We start from the raw sequence: 15887 nt of genomic DNA, 5'->3' as shown, positions 1-15887 counted from the left end.
CTTCATAGAAGTCTATTATCTAAAGTGACTACAGGCTTCAAAATAACAATGAGCCAATATGTCCAAAAACTCCAAGCAGACAGTCCCTTCCGAAAAGCAATTCTATTCCTCCCACAGACAGTGTCTTCCAGAGAATAAAGCAATAAGGAGAGTAGTGGCTGATGAATTATGGAAACAATAACAATGTTGCCCCAAAATCCCAGGAAACAATAAACAAATTCAATTGTGTTCCGAGCCTAATATATCAGGGATTTCCACTTCTCTAACTGGACATGTGTTATTTATAATACTGAACAGGGTCAGGGAGAGACAAGCCCTGTTCTCATGAAAAATGCATAAAATCTCTAGGTTTACACTTTGTTGCTGTCAGAAAAAATAAAGTCTGAAGATGGAAAATGGCAACCTTCTCTTTGCCAGTGAGTCTCCATTCTACACTAAGACACACAGGGCTCAACTCTCAAACCACAAAACATGAAAATAAATTCCTGATAAACTAAACATGTTTCTCAGAGGAGATGAGCTGAAGGAGGAGTTGGTCACTTGCTACCAATCAGATGAAGACTTCCACCATCCATCTTTATGTTTTGGAGTGCTGGAGAGGAGGCAGTGGCAGAAGACACAGGGACAAACTGCAGACTACCTACAAACTAGCCAACATCACCACACTGTTGCAGTCCTGAACACATCACATAGGCCAAAAGGTCATAATATACACGTCATGGTGAGGGATTCTCTGGGATCTGCTTCACTTTCACTGAACCACTAAACCATTGAACCACTGAACATGGAGTTATGTGTTGCATCAATCGGGTTTTTTCATGGCCATAAAGAGTATACAATGATGCAAAGTATACTGAAGTACTTAGAACACATCACATGGAGCTGTGAAGTGAGTGATCAGGCATTCTGCTGACATGGAGAAGGAGAAACTCCTATGCATCTCTCTCTCTCTCTCTCTCTCTCTCTCTCTCTCTCTCTCTCTCTCTTCTGAATAGGGGGCTCAGAAAGCTGCCAATGGAAACTGACACCCAGTGAGCCTCATACATTTATGGATGTGCCGGGGTAACAGCATTCTGATTAATGTTTCTCCATCTCTGCTCCACAACACAAAGCCATCCCTAATGTGTTTACAGGAGGATTTGAAATGTCTCACTTTGTTTGCCTTCTCTACAAGAGACTTGATAGAATCTGTCCTCATCAGGCCCTTCTTCCTTTCTCTCTCTGTTTACTTCCTTCATCTCTTTCTCTCTCCGTGTTCTGTTCTTTATGTAACCACATTTCCATCACAACGAGAACCAACCATCCCGTTCCCTCCCTGTGTGTCATCAAGGCTTTACACATGAAGAGAGTAGATTGGTAAACAACGGGCTAATAAACAGAGGACAACTTGTCGAATGAAGTGCAGAATTGCCTTCCCTCAAACCCAGAGAAACCAGCTGGGAAATCTGCCCTATAAACATTATGCAGCAGCGTGTATAAGTTGTTGTCAAATGAAAAGGACAAGTTCTCCGTTCCTGAGAGTCTGTCTGTCTGTCTGGCATCACACAGCACACTCATTGCTTACTACTCACAAATCCACCCACACACCCTCCATCTCTCCACCTCTCTCTGCTCTGCCTGTCAGCATCCATCTGGCAGCCTCTCTGTCTTTCTCTCTTTCTTTCTCCCAGACGACAGTCTACAGACTTCTCCCAGACAACAGTCTACAGACTTCTCCCAGACGACAGTCTACAGACATCATAAATGCCTCAGTTCATCTTCTAAACATGCTAGAGTTTCATCTGATTTATACCAGAATTTAATAACTTCAAGAGGAAATTAAAGGAGATTGGCAGTTACAGAGAAAAACGAGCTAGATGTATATTGAGAGGATAACATAGCAATTGAAGGAGAGTCTGACACATTTGGCCTGACTAAGTGATTGTAGAGTGATATTAAGCAGCGTACTCCTAGCCCCTTTGGATCTATTTTGGGTAACTGCCTGTCTCTGTCCTGTACTGTTGCTGTCCTGTCCTCTGCGGCAGTGTCCTGTACTATAGTAGTGGATCATTTTAACCCTGATAAATCTTTGCTGGGTCACTGTCTCTGTCTCACCCCTATCCTACAGCGACTCCCCCAACACACTGATGGATGGTATGTTTCTGCAACAACATCTGGCCATAACCACAGCTCACGCTAGGACGAGAAGAGAAGAGGGGGAAGATTCATGATTCACTCCTCTGGCAAACGGAGAGAATAAATAACAAGAGGGTAACTAGGATGTCGGGGGATTTTGGGCTGAGCAGCAGGAATGAGAGGTATGGGAGGCTGGAGGGAGGAACCAGGAATTAAACAATGATAACGCAGGAGGGTCACAATGAGAAGATTAGTCTTTTCCTTATTGATTCTCCTGCGTATTCTGTGGTGCAAGGCCTACCCTGGTTAGCTTGCCATAAACCCACTGTTTCTTGGCCACAGAGGGCTCTCACGGGGTGGTCGCGAGAGTGCTCAGGTAGGTATTTAGGGGTTTCCATTGGTGCTACTACGGTGGAAAGTCCAGACCAGGTCTCCACCGTGCGCATTCCCCCCGACTATGCCGATTTGGCTCTCGCCTTCTGTAAAAAGAAGGCGACTCAATTACCACCGCATCGACGGGGGGATTGTGCGATAGATATCCTGGTAGACGCTGCATATCCCAAGAGTCACGTGTATCCCCTTTCGCAAGCGGAGACGGAGGCTATGGAGACATATGTTTCTGAATCCCTGCATCAGGGGTTCATTCAGCCATCCATTTCACCCGTCTCTTCGAGTTTCTTTTTTGTGAAAAAAAAGGATGGCGGTTTACACCCGTGCGTTGATTATCGAGGTCTTTAAAATCACAGTGAAATATAGTTACCCGCTACCTCTGATCAATACGGTTATTGAGTTAATGCACGGGGCACGTTTTTTCACAAAATTGGATCTCAGGAGTGCGTACAATCTGGTGCGTATTAGGAAGGGTGATGAGTGGAAGACGGCATTTAGCACCACCTCAGGTCATTATGAGTACCTTGTCATGCCATATGGGTTGATGAATGCTCCATCAGTTTTCCAATCATTTGTAGATGAGATCTTCAGGGACCTGCACGGGCAGGGTGTAGTGGTGTATATCGATGATATTCTGATATACTCCTCTACACGCGCCGAGCATGTGTCCCTGGTGCGCAGGGTGCTTGGTCGCCTGTTGGAGCATGATCTATATGTCAAGGCTAAGAAATGCTTGTTCTTCCAACAATCCATCTCCTTCCTAGGGCATCGGATTTCCATTTCAGGAGTGGAGATGGAGAGCGACCGCATTACAGCCGTGCGTAATTGGCCGACTCCAACCACGGTAAAGGAGGTGCAGCGTTTTTTGGGGTTTGCCAATTACTACCGGAGGTTTATCCGGGGTTTTGGTCAAGTGGCTGCTCCCATTACCTCACTGCTAAAGGGGGGCCCGGTGCGCTTGCAGTGGTCGGCTGAGGCGAACAGGGCTTTTGGGCACCTGAAGACTCTGTTTACCTCGGTGCCTGTGTTGGTTCATCCGGATCCCTCTTTGCCATTCATAGTGGAGGTGGACGCATCCGAAGCTGGGATAGGAGCAGTGCTCTCTCAGCGTTTGGGTATGCCACTGAAGCTTCGCCCCTGTGCTTTCTTTTCGAAGAAGCTCAGCCCGGTGGAGCGAAACTATGATGTGAGGAACCGAGAGCTGTTAGCTGTCGTAGAAGCCTTGAAGGTGTGGAGGCATTGGCTTGAGGGGGCTAAACACCCTTTTCTCATCTGGACTGACCACCGCAATCTGGAGTACATCCGGCAGGCGAAGAGACTGAATCCTCGCCAGGCAAGGTGGGCCATGTTTTTCACTCGTTTTGTGTTTACTCTTTCTTACAGACCAGGCTCCCAGAACGTTAAGGCAGACGCATTGTCTCGGCTGTATGACACAGAGGAGAAATCCATGGATCCCACTCCCATACTCCCAGCTTCGTGTCTGGTGGCGCCTGTAGTGTGGGGGCTGGACGCGGACATTGAGCGGGCGTCACATGCAGAGTGTCCAGCTGGTCGTCTGTACGTTCCGTCTGCTGTCCGCGACCGATTGATCTATTGGGCTTACACGTCATCCTGGGATAGGTCGGACGATGCGCTGTCTTGATGGGAGGTACTGGTGGCCCACTTTAGCTAAGGACGTAAGGATTTATGTTTCTTCCTGCTCGGTGTGCGCCCAGTGCAAGGATCCTAGACACCTGCCCAGAGGTAAGCTACAACCTCTACCCGTTCCTGAACGGCCGTGGTCGCACCTGTCGGTGGATTTTTTGACTGATCTTCCACCTTCACAGGGTTACACCACGATCCTGGTCGTTGTGGATCGGTTTTCGAAGTCCTGTCGTCTCCTCCCTTTGCCCGGTCTCCCTACGGCCTTACAAACTGCAGAGGCCCTGTTTACACAAGTTTTCCGGCACTATGGGGTGCCTGAGGATATAGTGTCTGATCGGGGACCCCAGTTCACATCAAGGGTCTGGAAGGCGTTCATGGAGCGTCTGGGGATCTCGGTTAGTCTTACCTCAGGTTTTCACCCCGAGAGTAATGGGCAGGTGGAGAGAGTTAACCAGGATGTGGGTAGGTTTCTACGGTCTTATTGCCAGGATCGGCCGGGGGAGTGGGCGAAGTTCGTGCCCTGGGCAGAGATGGCTCAGAACTCGCTACGTCACTCCTCCACTAACCTTACTCCTTTTCAATGTGTATTAGGGTATCAGCCGGTTCTGGCTCCTTGGCATCAGAGCCAGACCGAGGCTCCTGCGGTGGACAATTGGTTTCGGCACGCTGAGGAAACCTGGGAGGCAGCCCACGTCCACCTTCAGCCTGCCATAAGGCGCCATAAAATTGGCGCAGACCGTCGCCGCAGTGAGGCCCCAGTGTTCACACCAGGGGACAGGGTCTGGCTCTCAACCCGAAACCTGCCCCTCCGCCTGCTCTGCCGGAAGCTGGGTCCGCGGTTTGTGGGGCAATTTAAAGTCCAGAGGAGAGTGAACGAGGTATGTTATAGGTTACAACTGCCCACTAATTACCGTATTAACCCCTCGTTCCATGTGTCTCTCCTCAGGCCGGTGGTGGCTGGCCCGCTCCAGGAGGCTGAAGTGCGTGATGTTCCTCCGCCTCCTCTAGACATCGAGGGGGTCCCGGCGTACTCTGTCCGATCCATTTTGGATTCGAGACGTCGGGCGAGCGGCCTTCAGTACCTCGTGGACTGGGAGGGTTACAGGCCGGAGGAGAGATGCTGGGTTCCGTTGGCGGATGTGTTAGATCCTTCCATGTTATCAGAATTCCACCGTCTCCATCCGGATCGCCCTGCACCTTGCCCCCCGGGTCGTCCCCGAGGCCGGTGTCGACGCACGGCTGAAGCCGCTCGTCAGGGGGGTACTGTCACGACGAAGTCGTTGCCTCTCCTTGTTCGGGGGGTGCTCGGCGTTCGACATCACCGGTCTTCTAGCCATCATTGATCCATTTTTCATATTCCATTGGTTTTGTCTTGTCTTCCCACACACCTGTTTTCAATCCCATTCATTACCTGTTGTGTATTTAACCCTCTGTTTCCACTCATGTCTTTGTCAGAGATTGTTTATTGTCAGTGTAGTGTTTTTTGTATAGGTGCGTGACGGGTCTTCGTATCCATATTTGTTTATATTCATTTTTCTATTTAGTGTTATGGAGCATGTTACTTGGACATTTATTAAAAGACTCCATTTTACACTCCGTTTGACTCTCCTGCACCTGACTTCCCTGCCACCTATACACATATATCTGACAAAGACAGAAGAATTCCCAAGGTCTTCTCTTGGAAGTGCAGGTATAGTTTGAAATTATCTTGCTGGTGGTGACTCAGATGCTCATTAATTTTTAGCCTGAAACAATCAATTCTCTCCAGATACACAAGAAGACGTCGCTTTAAGCCTTCTGCCAGTGGTCCTCCCAACACCAGTCTACAAATGTCACGACTTCCACCGAAGTTGGCTCCCCTGCCTGTTCGGGCGGTGCTCGGCGGTCGTCGTCACCATCCTACTAGCCGCCACTGATCCCTTTTTCATTGTCTGTTTGTTTTGTCTTAGTTGCACCTGTCTATTTGTGTGCTTGATGGGCTTCCTTATTTATAATACGTTTACCCGCCCTTGTTTCGTGCTGGATTACTCATACGTTACGTGTGTATGTTTTGTTGGTGTTTGTGCTCTGGACCTGGTACCCTGTTGTGTTGAGTTGGTCCACATTTTCTGCGCCCTGTTTTGTTGGGCATTATTTTGTGTGGGGCAAGGTACACTGCTTGAGGCACTGGATGTGTGCTTAAAGTCTTATGTGTTTTATATCAACTTTCCCACTGTTCCCCAGCATGGGAATTCCTACAGACCATGATGTATCAGCTGCCAGGAACAGAATCCCCCTCAGTAAGACTTTTGCGGCAGAGTAGCCTAGTGGTTAGAGCGTTGGACTAGTAACCGGAAGGTTGCAAGTTCAAAACCCCGAGCTGACAAGGTACAAACCTGTCGTTCTGCCCCTGAACAGGCAGTTAACCCACTGTTCCTAGGCTGTCATTGAAAATAAACATTTGTTCTTAACTGACTTGCCTAGTTAAATAAAGGTAAAATAAATGTATTTTGAACAATGGTGAAAAAGTATTTGCTCTTGTATGTAGAGAGATGTGTTCCTGTGAATGAATAGATCAATGGATGGATGAGCCATGTGTGTCTCATTCCAATGCTAATATCTAAGCCACTATTTATAGCTCTGTTAAATGGACTTTTATTTGTAGTTTTTTAATTCATTTGTGCCTGTATTTTGCCAACAGTATGGCATGTGGCTAATTTGCCTTCCATTCAACTACTGAAGCGTGTTCTGATATGGTCCTTCTGTGGCTCAGTTGGTAGAGCATGGCGCTTGTAACGCCAGGGTAGTGGGTTCGATTCCCGGGACCACCCATACGTAGAATGTATGCACACATGACTGTAAGTCGCTTTGGATAAAAGCGTCAGCTAAATGGCATATATTATATATTATATATTATTATATGCTTTCATTCTATCACAGCAATTTATTTTAAATACCAATGTAACATTTTGGGGATTGTGAAAAGTGCTCTATGAATGAAATACAGTTATTAAGTAATGAGTCATTAGTCCATATCCTTAGCATCATTTGTTTTAATTATTAAAATGTTGTAAATTATCTTTTAAACGACCAATGGTTAAATCTATTGCTCAGTTATCACTTGGCTCATGTAAATAATTATGTAGATTTCCTTTAAACATCCTATGGTCAAAATGCCCATAGTGTTTTATTGTAGCTACATCAAAATATTAAACAATTAATTTGGGAAATATCCAGTCTTTGCGATTTTCTTCATTACCATGCTGATGATTTCAAAATGTATTGGATTTACTTGTATCTGTTAAAGACGATGGCATACATGTGGTTTAGTATATGTACTACATGTAGTATCAATTGTACCTCAATTTGCCACAACTAATTTGCAAGTGAAAATATGAGCTTGCTTCAAATTTGCGGCAAACAGTAGAATGTTCGACACAAGTTTCCCAGTTCACAAGTTGCCGGAAATTTACTTCAACAGTTTACCACAAAAATCATTTGCATGGGAAAATATGAGCTTGCCGCAAATTTACCACAACAGTTTGCCACAAAACTATTTTCAATATGAAAATATGAGCTTTCAACAGATTTGCTACAAATTGGCCAAAGGTTTGCCACAACTGTTTGCCAGAAGTCTGTTTTTTTGGTAAGGGTCAATTGGGGTCTCAACTTACTGTTGAGAGTTAGAATAGTACAGTAGGTGTAACGATTGCATCGGGAGAAGGAGAAGAGGACCAAGGTGCAGCGTGGTAAGTATTCATAATACTTTTAATAAATACAAATACTTGAACAAAAAACAACAACACGACAAATGACCAGTTCTGCAAGGTGCAATACACACAAAACAGACAACAACTACCCCACAACCCATAGTGGGAAAACAGGCTGCCTAAGTATGGTTCTCAATCAGAGACAACGATTGACAGCTGCCTCTGATTGGGAACCATACCAGGCCAAACACATAGAAATCTAACACACAGAACAAAACAGAATGCCCACCCCAACTCACCAAACTAAAATAGAGACATAAAAAAGGAACTAAGGTCAGGACGTGACAGTAGGTGCATTTTCGAAATGTGGTTGTGCATCAGCAGTTTTGTTAACATCACTCTATTCAAGACTCATAAAGGGGATGGAAATGAACCCTCTGGGGGATACCAGCAGCAGAGCTGTGAGGGCATTAGAATGCTATCTAATAGCCCTATATCCATGAACTACTGATTGCGCTGCTAGTGTAATACTGTTAGTGTTAAACTGTCACTAATGCATGATACCCACTGTTTTCGCTAACTCGTGATGATACCCAATGCTATCGCTTACACGGGTCAATAATCTGCTAATACTTTCGGTAACAACGTGAAAGCATTTGGGATACTGGGAATGACACATGCTTCAAACATCAAAGCGCTAACTGAGAGCAGGTAGGGCTTCTCTCTCTCTCCTTCCATTTCGTTCTGTCGATCCTCCCTTACCAGAGGGCCCTGTGGAGGGGAGGACGGCTGTAGGGCTGCAGGCTGTGTGCAGGCTGTGTCTCTGAGACGCCTCAGAGCTGTTGTGTGATGACAGCCTGAGGAAAAAGGCTGCAATACTCTCAGCTGAAGTAATGAGACAGGATAATAGCACTGACAAATACCAGCAGGAGGGAGAGAGGCAGCGAGAGAAAGAGAGAGAGAAAGAGAGATAGCGAGAGGGAGATACTGACAGACAGAGAGAGAGGGGTGCAGAAATAGAGAGAGGGGGGGACGGTAGTGAGCTCATGGGCTTCTGAGTTTTTCTGCAAAAAGATAGAATTGGAGTTGGATAATTGCAGATAAACTTGAAAACCTTGGCAAGGATTTACACAGGATACTAACCTCCACATCAAAACCTTCAAACCACATCAAAATTTCATACCTAAAACTTACCTGAATGGACTATTACTAAGACTATCAAGAAACCACTTCTAACAAACTAAGAATGCTGTTCATTGACTACAGCTCAGCATTCAACACAATAGTACCCTCCAAGTTCATCATTAAGCTTGAGGACCTGGTTTTGAACCCCGCCCTGTGCAACTGGGTCCTGGACTTCCTGACGGGCCGCCCGAAGATGGTGAAAGTAGGAAACAACACCTCCACTTCACTGATCCTCAAAACTGGTGCCCCACAACGGTGTGTGCTAAGCCCCCTCCTGTACTCCCTGTTCACCCACGATTGAGTGGCCATGCACGCCTCCAACTCAATCATAAAGTTTGCAGACTGCACAACCGTAGTAGGCCTGATTACCAACAATGACGAGACAGACTACAGGGAGGAGGTGAGGGCCCTGGGAGTGTGGTACCAATAAAATAACCTCTCACTCAACGTAAAAACAAACAAACAAACAAACGAGCTGATCGTGGACTTCAGGAAACAGCAGGGGGAGTACTCCCATATCCACATTGAAGGGACAGCAGTAGACAAGGTGAAAAGCTTAAAGTTTCTCGGCGAACGCATCACAGACAAACTGAAATGGTCCACCCACACAGACAGTGTGGTTCAGAAGGCGCAACACCTCCTCTTCAACCTCAGGAGGCTGAAGAAAGTTGGCTTGGCATCTAAAACCCTCATGAACTTTTAAAGATCCACAATTGAGAGCATCCTGGCGGGCTGTATCACCACCTGGTACGGCAACGTACTGCCCGCAACCGCAGGGCTATCCAGAAGGTTGTGTGGTCTGTTCAACGCATCACCGGAGGCAAACTACCTTCCTTCCAGGACACCTACAGCACCCAATGTCACAAGAAGACCAAAAAGATAATCAAGGACAACAACCACCCGAACCATTGCCTGTTCACCTTGTTATAATCCAAAAGGTGAGGTCCGTACAGGTTTATCAAAGCTTGGACCGAGAGACTGAAAAACAGCTTCCATCTCAAGGCCATCAGACCGTTAAATATCCATCACCAGCACATTAGAGGCTACTGCCCTATATACATAGACTTGAAATCACTGGCCACTTTAATAATGGAACACTAGTAACACACATAATGTTTACATATTTTGCATTACTCGTCTCATATGCATATACTGTATTATATTATTTTCTACTGTATCTTAGTCTATGCCACTCTGACATTGCTTGTCCAAATATTTATATATTCTTAATCCCATTCCTTTTCTTCAGATGTGTGTATTGTGTGTATTGTTGGGAAAGTGTTAGATATTGCTGCACTATTGGAGCTAGAAACACAAGCATTTCGCTACACCCGCAATAACATCTGCTAAGCACGTGTATGTGACCAATAACATTTGATTTTAACAGACCCCACCCCCACCTAACAGCCCCCCTGTCAGCTCCCTTGATAGCCCTCTTGACAACCCCCACACATCCACTGAGGACACACAAAAGCCAGAGATTGTGCTCTTCATTGACTCAAATGGCAAATACATTCAAGAGGATAAACTTTTTCCCAAACACAAAGTGGCTAAACATGCCCTGGAGCTGCTGCCAGAGTACAGAGTAGGGTCCCCGAGCAACATCATAATTCACATGAGCACAAATGACCTGAGGGCCCAGCAGGAAAGGATGGCCACAACACTCAAGGTAGTGATTGAAAAAGCTTCTTCCACTTTCCCCAACGCACAAGTGGTTATCGCCACCCTGCTACAGTGAAAAGACTTTCACCCTGCCACCATGCAGCGGGTGAATGCAAGCATTTCGCGAGACTGTGCCTCAAAACCTAATGTTGACCTGGTCCACCACTCCACCCTGGACTTGAACAGCCTTTACAACCAGGTCCACCTCTACAAGGCAGAAAACCCAACTTTTGCCAAGACCATGAAGGACTTCACCATCAACAGTAGACCCAGCACCGCACACAGGAGCAACAGAGCAGCGGACACCCCGCCCAAGCCAGCAAGACACCCTACCAGACCTGCAAGTCCCCTTACTGAAGAACCCGCACAGAGATAACCCATGCCAAGAGACCACAGCATCACCAGCCACACCCCCAACCAGCCAAGACCACCCCAAGCAAACCCTGGCCACACCCTATATAGGCCCCCAATATCAGACCTATGCCCCTTCTGCCCACCCCATGCCCCCCACCCCTTCTCAAGGACCTCAACATGACAGCAGAACATATGCCCAGGCCGTGAGCAGAGCAACAGGTCCAACCCCCACTATTACACCCACCCATGCCCCATCCTGCGACCTGTTCACACCTACTGTAATGGTCTGGGCCTAAACCACACAAAAACAACACTAGATACTATGGAACACAAAGCTTTTACTATCTCATCCTGGAATATACAAGGTCTGAGGTCATCTGCCTTTGTCCTAAAGAGCTGGAACCCAGACATCAAAGAAATTGGAAATATCGACAATGTCATCCTACAAGAAACATGGTATAAAGGAGACGGACATAATGGTTGCCCTCTAGGTTACAGAGAGCTGGTAGTCCCATCCACCAAACTACCAGGTGTGAAACAGGGAAGAGACTCAGGGGTTATGCTAATTTGGTAAAGAGGAGACCTAATTAGGGCTAGAAGTCCCGCTAGCAGGACAACTTCCGGTGAAACTGGAGGGCCCGCAATTCAAATAAATAATTATAAAAAATATGGATATTAAACATGTAGGTACATACAAATGTCTTATATCGATCGAAAGCTTACATTCTTGTTTATATTAACTGCTCTGTCTGATTTACAGTAGCCATTACAGCGAAAGCATGCCATGCGATTATTTGAGGACGGCGCCCCACATCAAAATATTTTTATTAAATTAAATTTGTCAAAACAGGAACATTTTACATCTGGCTAGAAATTAATAAGGAAATTATCTCAACAGAGAAAAATGGCATCCTGTGTACTACCTATATCCCATATCCCCCCAATAGAATCCCCATACAATTACAGCTTCTCCATCCTAGAGGGGGAGATCAACAATTTCCAGGCCCAGGGACATGTTCTAGTCTGTTGCAACCTAAATGCCAGAACTGGACAAGAACCTGACAACCTCAGCACACAAGGGGACAAACACCTACCTGGAGGTGACAGCATTCCCTCCCCCATATGCCCCCCTAGATACAATAACGACAACATAACCAACAAAAACGGGTCACAACTCCTGCAGCTCTGTCGGACACTGGGTATGTACAGTACATAGACAATGGGAGGCTTTGAGGGGGCTCTTACAGTAGGTACACCTATAGCTCATCTCTTGGCAGCAGTACTGTAAACAACTTTATCACTGACCTCAACCCAGAGTCTCTTAGAGCATTCACAGTCAGCTCACTGACACCCCTATCAGATCACATCAAAATCACAGTCTACTTGAAAAGAGCTATGCTCAATCCTGAGGCATCAAAGCCAAAGGAACTGAATAATATTAAGAAATGCTAGATGGAAGGAAAGTAGTGTGGAAATCTACCCAAAAATTATTATGCAACAACAAATTAATTCCCTCTCGACAATTTCATGAACAAAATCAAATCAAATTTTATTGGTCACATACACATGGTTAGCAGATGTTATTGCGAATGTAGCAAAATGCTTATGCATCTTTATCTGACAGTGCAGCAGTATCTAACAGGTAATATCTAACAAATTCCACAACAACAAAAAAATATATGGATGAGCAGTGACAGAGCGGCTAAGATGCAATAGATAGTAAAGAATAGATGGTGAAGGATACAGTATACAGTATATACATATGAGATGAGTAATGCGAGATATGTAAACATTCTTAAAGTGGCATTACTAAAGTGACTAGTGTTCCATTTATTAAAGTGGCTTAAGATATCAAGTCTGTAGGAAGGCAGCCACTCTCTGTGCTAGTGGTGGCTGTTTAACAATCTGATAGCTTTGAGATAGAAGTTGTTTTTCAATCACTCTGTCCCTGCTTTGATGCACCTGTACTAACCTCGCCTTCTGGATGGAAGCAGGGTGAACAGGCAGTGGCTCGGGTGGTTATTGTCCTTGATAATCTTTTTGGTCTTCCTGTGACATCAGGTGTTGTAGATGTCCTGGAGGGCAGGTATCTTGCCTCCGGTGATGCATTGGGCAGACCTCACCTCCCTCTGGAGAGCCTTACGTTTATGGGCGGTGCAGTTACCGTATCAGGCGGTGATACAGCCCGACAGGATGCTCTCAATTGTGTACCTGTAAAAGTTAATGAGGATTTTTGGTGACATGCCACATTTTTCAGCCTCCTGAGGTTGAAGAGGCATTTTGCAACTTCTTCACCACACTGTCTTTGTGCGTGGACCATTTCAGTTTGTATGTGATATGTACACCGAGGAACTTTAAACTTTACATCTTCTCAACTGCTGTCCCGTCGATGTGGATAGGGGTGCTCCCTGCTATTTCCTGAAGTCCACGATCATCGCTTTCATTTTGCTGAAATTGAGTGAGAGGTTATTTTCCTGACACCACACTCCGAGGGCCCTCACCTCCTCCCTATAGGCTGTCTCGTCGTTGTTGGTAATCAAGCCTACTACTGTAGTGTTGTCTGTAAACTTGATGATTGAGTTGGAGGCATGCATGGTCATGCAGTTGTGGGTGAACAGGGAATTACAGGAGAGAGCTGAGAACCTTTTGAGACACCGTAAAGTCCATGGAGAACAAGAGCACCTCCTCCCAGCTGCCCACTGCACTGAGGATAGGAAATACTGTCACCACCGATAAATCTACGATAATCGAGAATTTCAATAAGCATTTTTTTTACGGCTGGCTACCTGGCTACCGCTACCTCGGCCAACAGTTCTGCATCCCCCGCAGCAACTTGTAGCAGGTAGTACTCTACGTGTGGTAGGAATAGTATGCATAGCAGGTCGTACTCTACGTGTGGTAGGAATAGTATGCATAGCAGGTCGTACTCTACGTGTGGTAGGAATAGTATGCATAGCAGGTCGTACTCTACGTGTGGTAGGAATAGTATGCATAGCAGGTCGTACTCTACGTGTGGTAGGAATAGTATGCATAGCAGGTCGTACTCTACGTGTGGTAGGGAATAGTATGCATAGCAGGTACTCTACGTGTGGTAGGAATAGTATGCATAGCAGGTAGTACTCTACGTGTGGTAGGAATAGTATGCATAGCAGGTCGTACTCTACGTGTGGTAGGAATAGTATGCATAGCAGGTCGTACTCTACGTGTGGTAGGAATAGTATGTGTAGCAGGTGGTACTCTACGTGTGGTAGGAATAGTATGTGCAGGTGGTACTCTACGTGTGGTAGGAATAGTATGTATAGCAGGTCGTACTCTACGTGTGGTAGGAATAGTATGTATAGCAGGTGGTACTCTACGTGTGGTAGGAATAGTATGCATAGCAGGTGGTACTCTACGTGTGGTAGGAATAGTATGCATAGCAGGTCGTACTCTACGTGTGGTAGGAATAGTATGCGTAGCAGGTCGTACTCTACGTGTGGTAGGAATAGTATGTGTAGCAGGTAGTACTCTACGTGTGGTAGGAATAGTATGTGTAGCAGGTAGTACTCTACGTGTGGTAGGAATAGTATGTGTAGCAGGTAGTACTCTACGTGTGGTAGGAATAGTATGCATAGCAGGTAGTACTCTACGTGTGGTAGGAATAGTATGTGTAGCAGGTAGTACTCTACGTGTGGTAGGAATAGTATGTGTAGCAGGTAGTACTCTACGTGTGGTAGGAATAGTATGTGTGTGGTAGGGAGCAGGTAGTACTCTACGTGTGGTAGGAATAGTATGTGTAGCAGGTAGTACTCTACGTGTGGTAGGAATAGTATGCATAGCAGGTCGTACTCTACGTGTGGTAGGAATAGTATGTGTAGCAGGTAGTACTCTACGTGTGGTAGGAATAGTATGTGTAGCAGGTAGTACTCTACGTGTGGTAGGAATAGTATGTGTAGCAGGTAGTACTCTATGTGTGGTAGGAATAGTATGCATAGCAGGTAGTACTCTACGTGTGGTAGGAATAGTATGTGTAGCAGGTAGTACTCTACGTGTGGTAGGAATAGTATGTGTAGCAGGTAGTACTCTACGTGTGGTGGGAATAGTATGTGTAGCAGGTAGTACTCTACGTGTGGTAGGAATAGTATGCATAGCAGGTAGTACTCTACGTGTGGTAGGAATAGTATGTGTAGCAGGTAGTACTCTACGTGTGGTAGGAATAGTATGTGTAGCAGGTAGTACTCTATGTGTGGTAGGAATAGTATGTGTAGCAGGTAGTACTCTACGTGTGGTAGGAATAGTATGTGTAGCAGGTAGTACTCTACGTGTGGTAGGAATAGTATGCATAGCAGGTAGTACTCTACGTGTGGTAGGAATAGTATGTGTAGCAGGTAGTACTCTACGTGTGGTAGGAATAGTATGCATAGCAGGTAGTACTCTACGTGTGGTAGGAATAGTATGCATAGCAGGTAGTACTCTACGTGTGGTAGGAATAGTATGCATAGCAGGTCGTACTCTGTGTGGTAGGAATAGTATGTGTAGCAGGTAGTACTCTACGTGTGGTAGGAATAGTATGTGTAGCAGGTAGTACTCTACGTGTGGTAGGAATAGTATGTGTAGCAGGTAGTACTCTATGTGTGGTAGGAATAGTATGCATAGCAGGTAGTACTCTACGTGTGGTAGGAATAGTATGTGTAGCAGGTAGTACTCTACGTGTGGTAGGAATAGTATGTGTAGCAGGTAGTACTCTACGTGTGGTAGGAATAGTATGTGTAGCAGGTAGTACTCTATGTGTGGTAGGAATAGTATGCATAGCAGGTAGTACTCTACGTGTGGTAGGAATAGTATGTGTAGCAGGTAGTACTCTACGTG

General features: G+C 45.8%; 1 protein-coding gene across 1 annotated transcript in view; it reads right to left on the bottom strand.

The window, feature by feature from the left end:
• Positions 1–15887, bottom strand: part of LOC118371090 (ecto-NOX disulfide-thiol exchanger 2-like) — a 364051-nt gene that overhangs the window by 231868 nt on the left and 116296 nt on the right. The gene's annotated exons all lie outside the window — the stretch shown is intronic.

Source organism: Oncorhynchus keta, chromosome 4 (assembly GCF_023373465.1).
Source record: "Oncorhynchus keta strain PuntledgeMale-10-30-2019 chromosome 4, Oket_V2, whole genome shotgun sequence".
In the NCBI taxonomy this organism is placed as follows: domain Eukaryota; kingdom Metazoa; phylum Chordata; class Actinopteri; order Salmoniformes; family Salmonidae; genus Oncorhynchus; species Oncorhynchus keta.
Note: the sequence above shows the minus strand (reverse complement) of the source record. Positions and strands in the feature narration are given on the sequence as shown.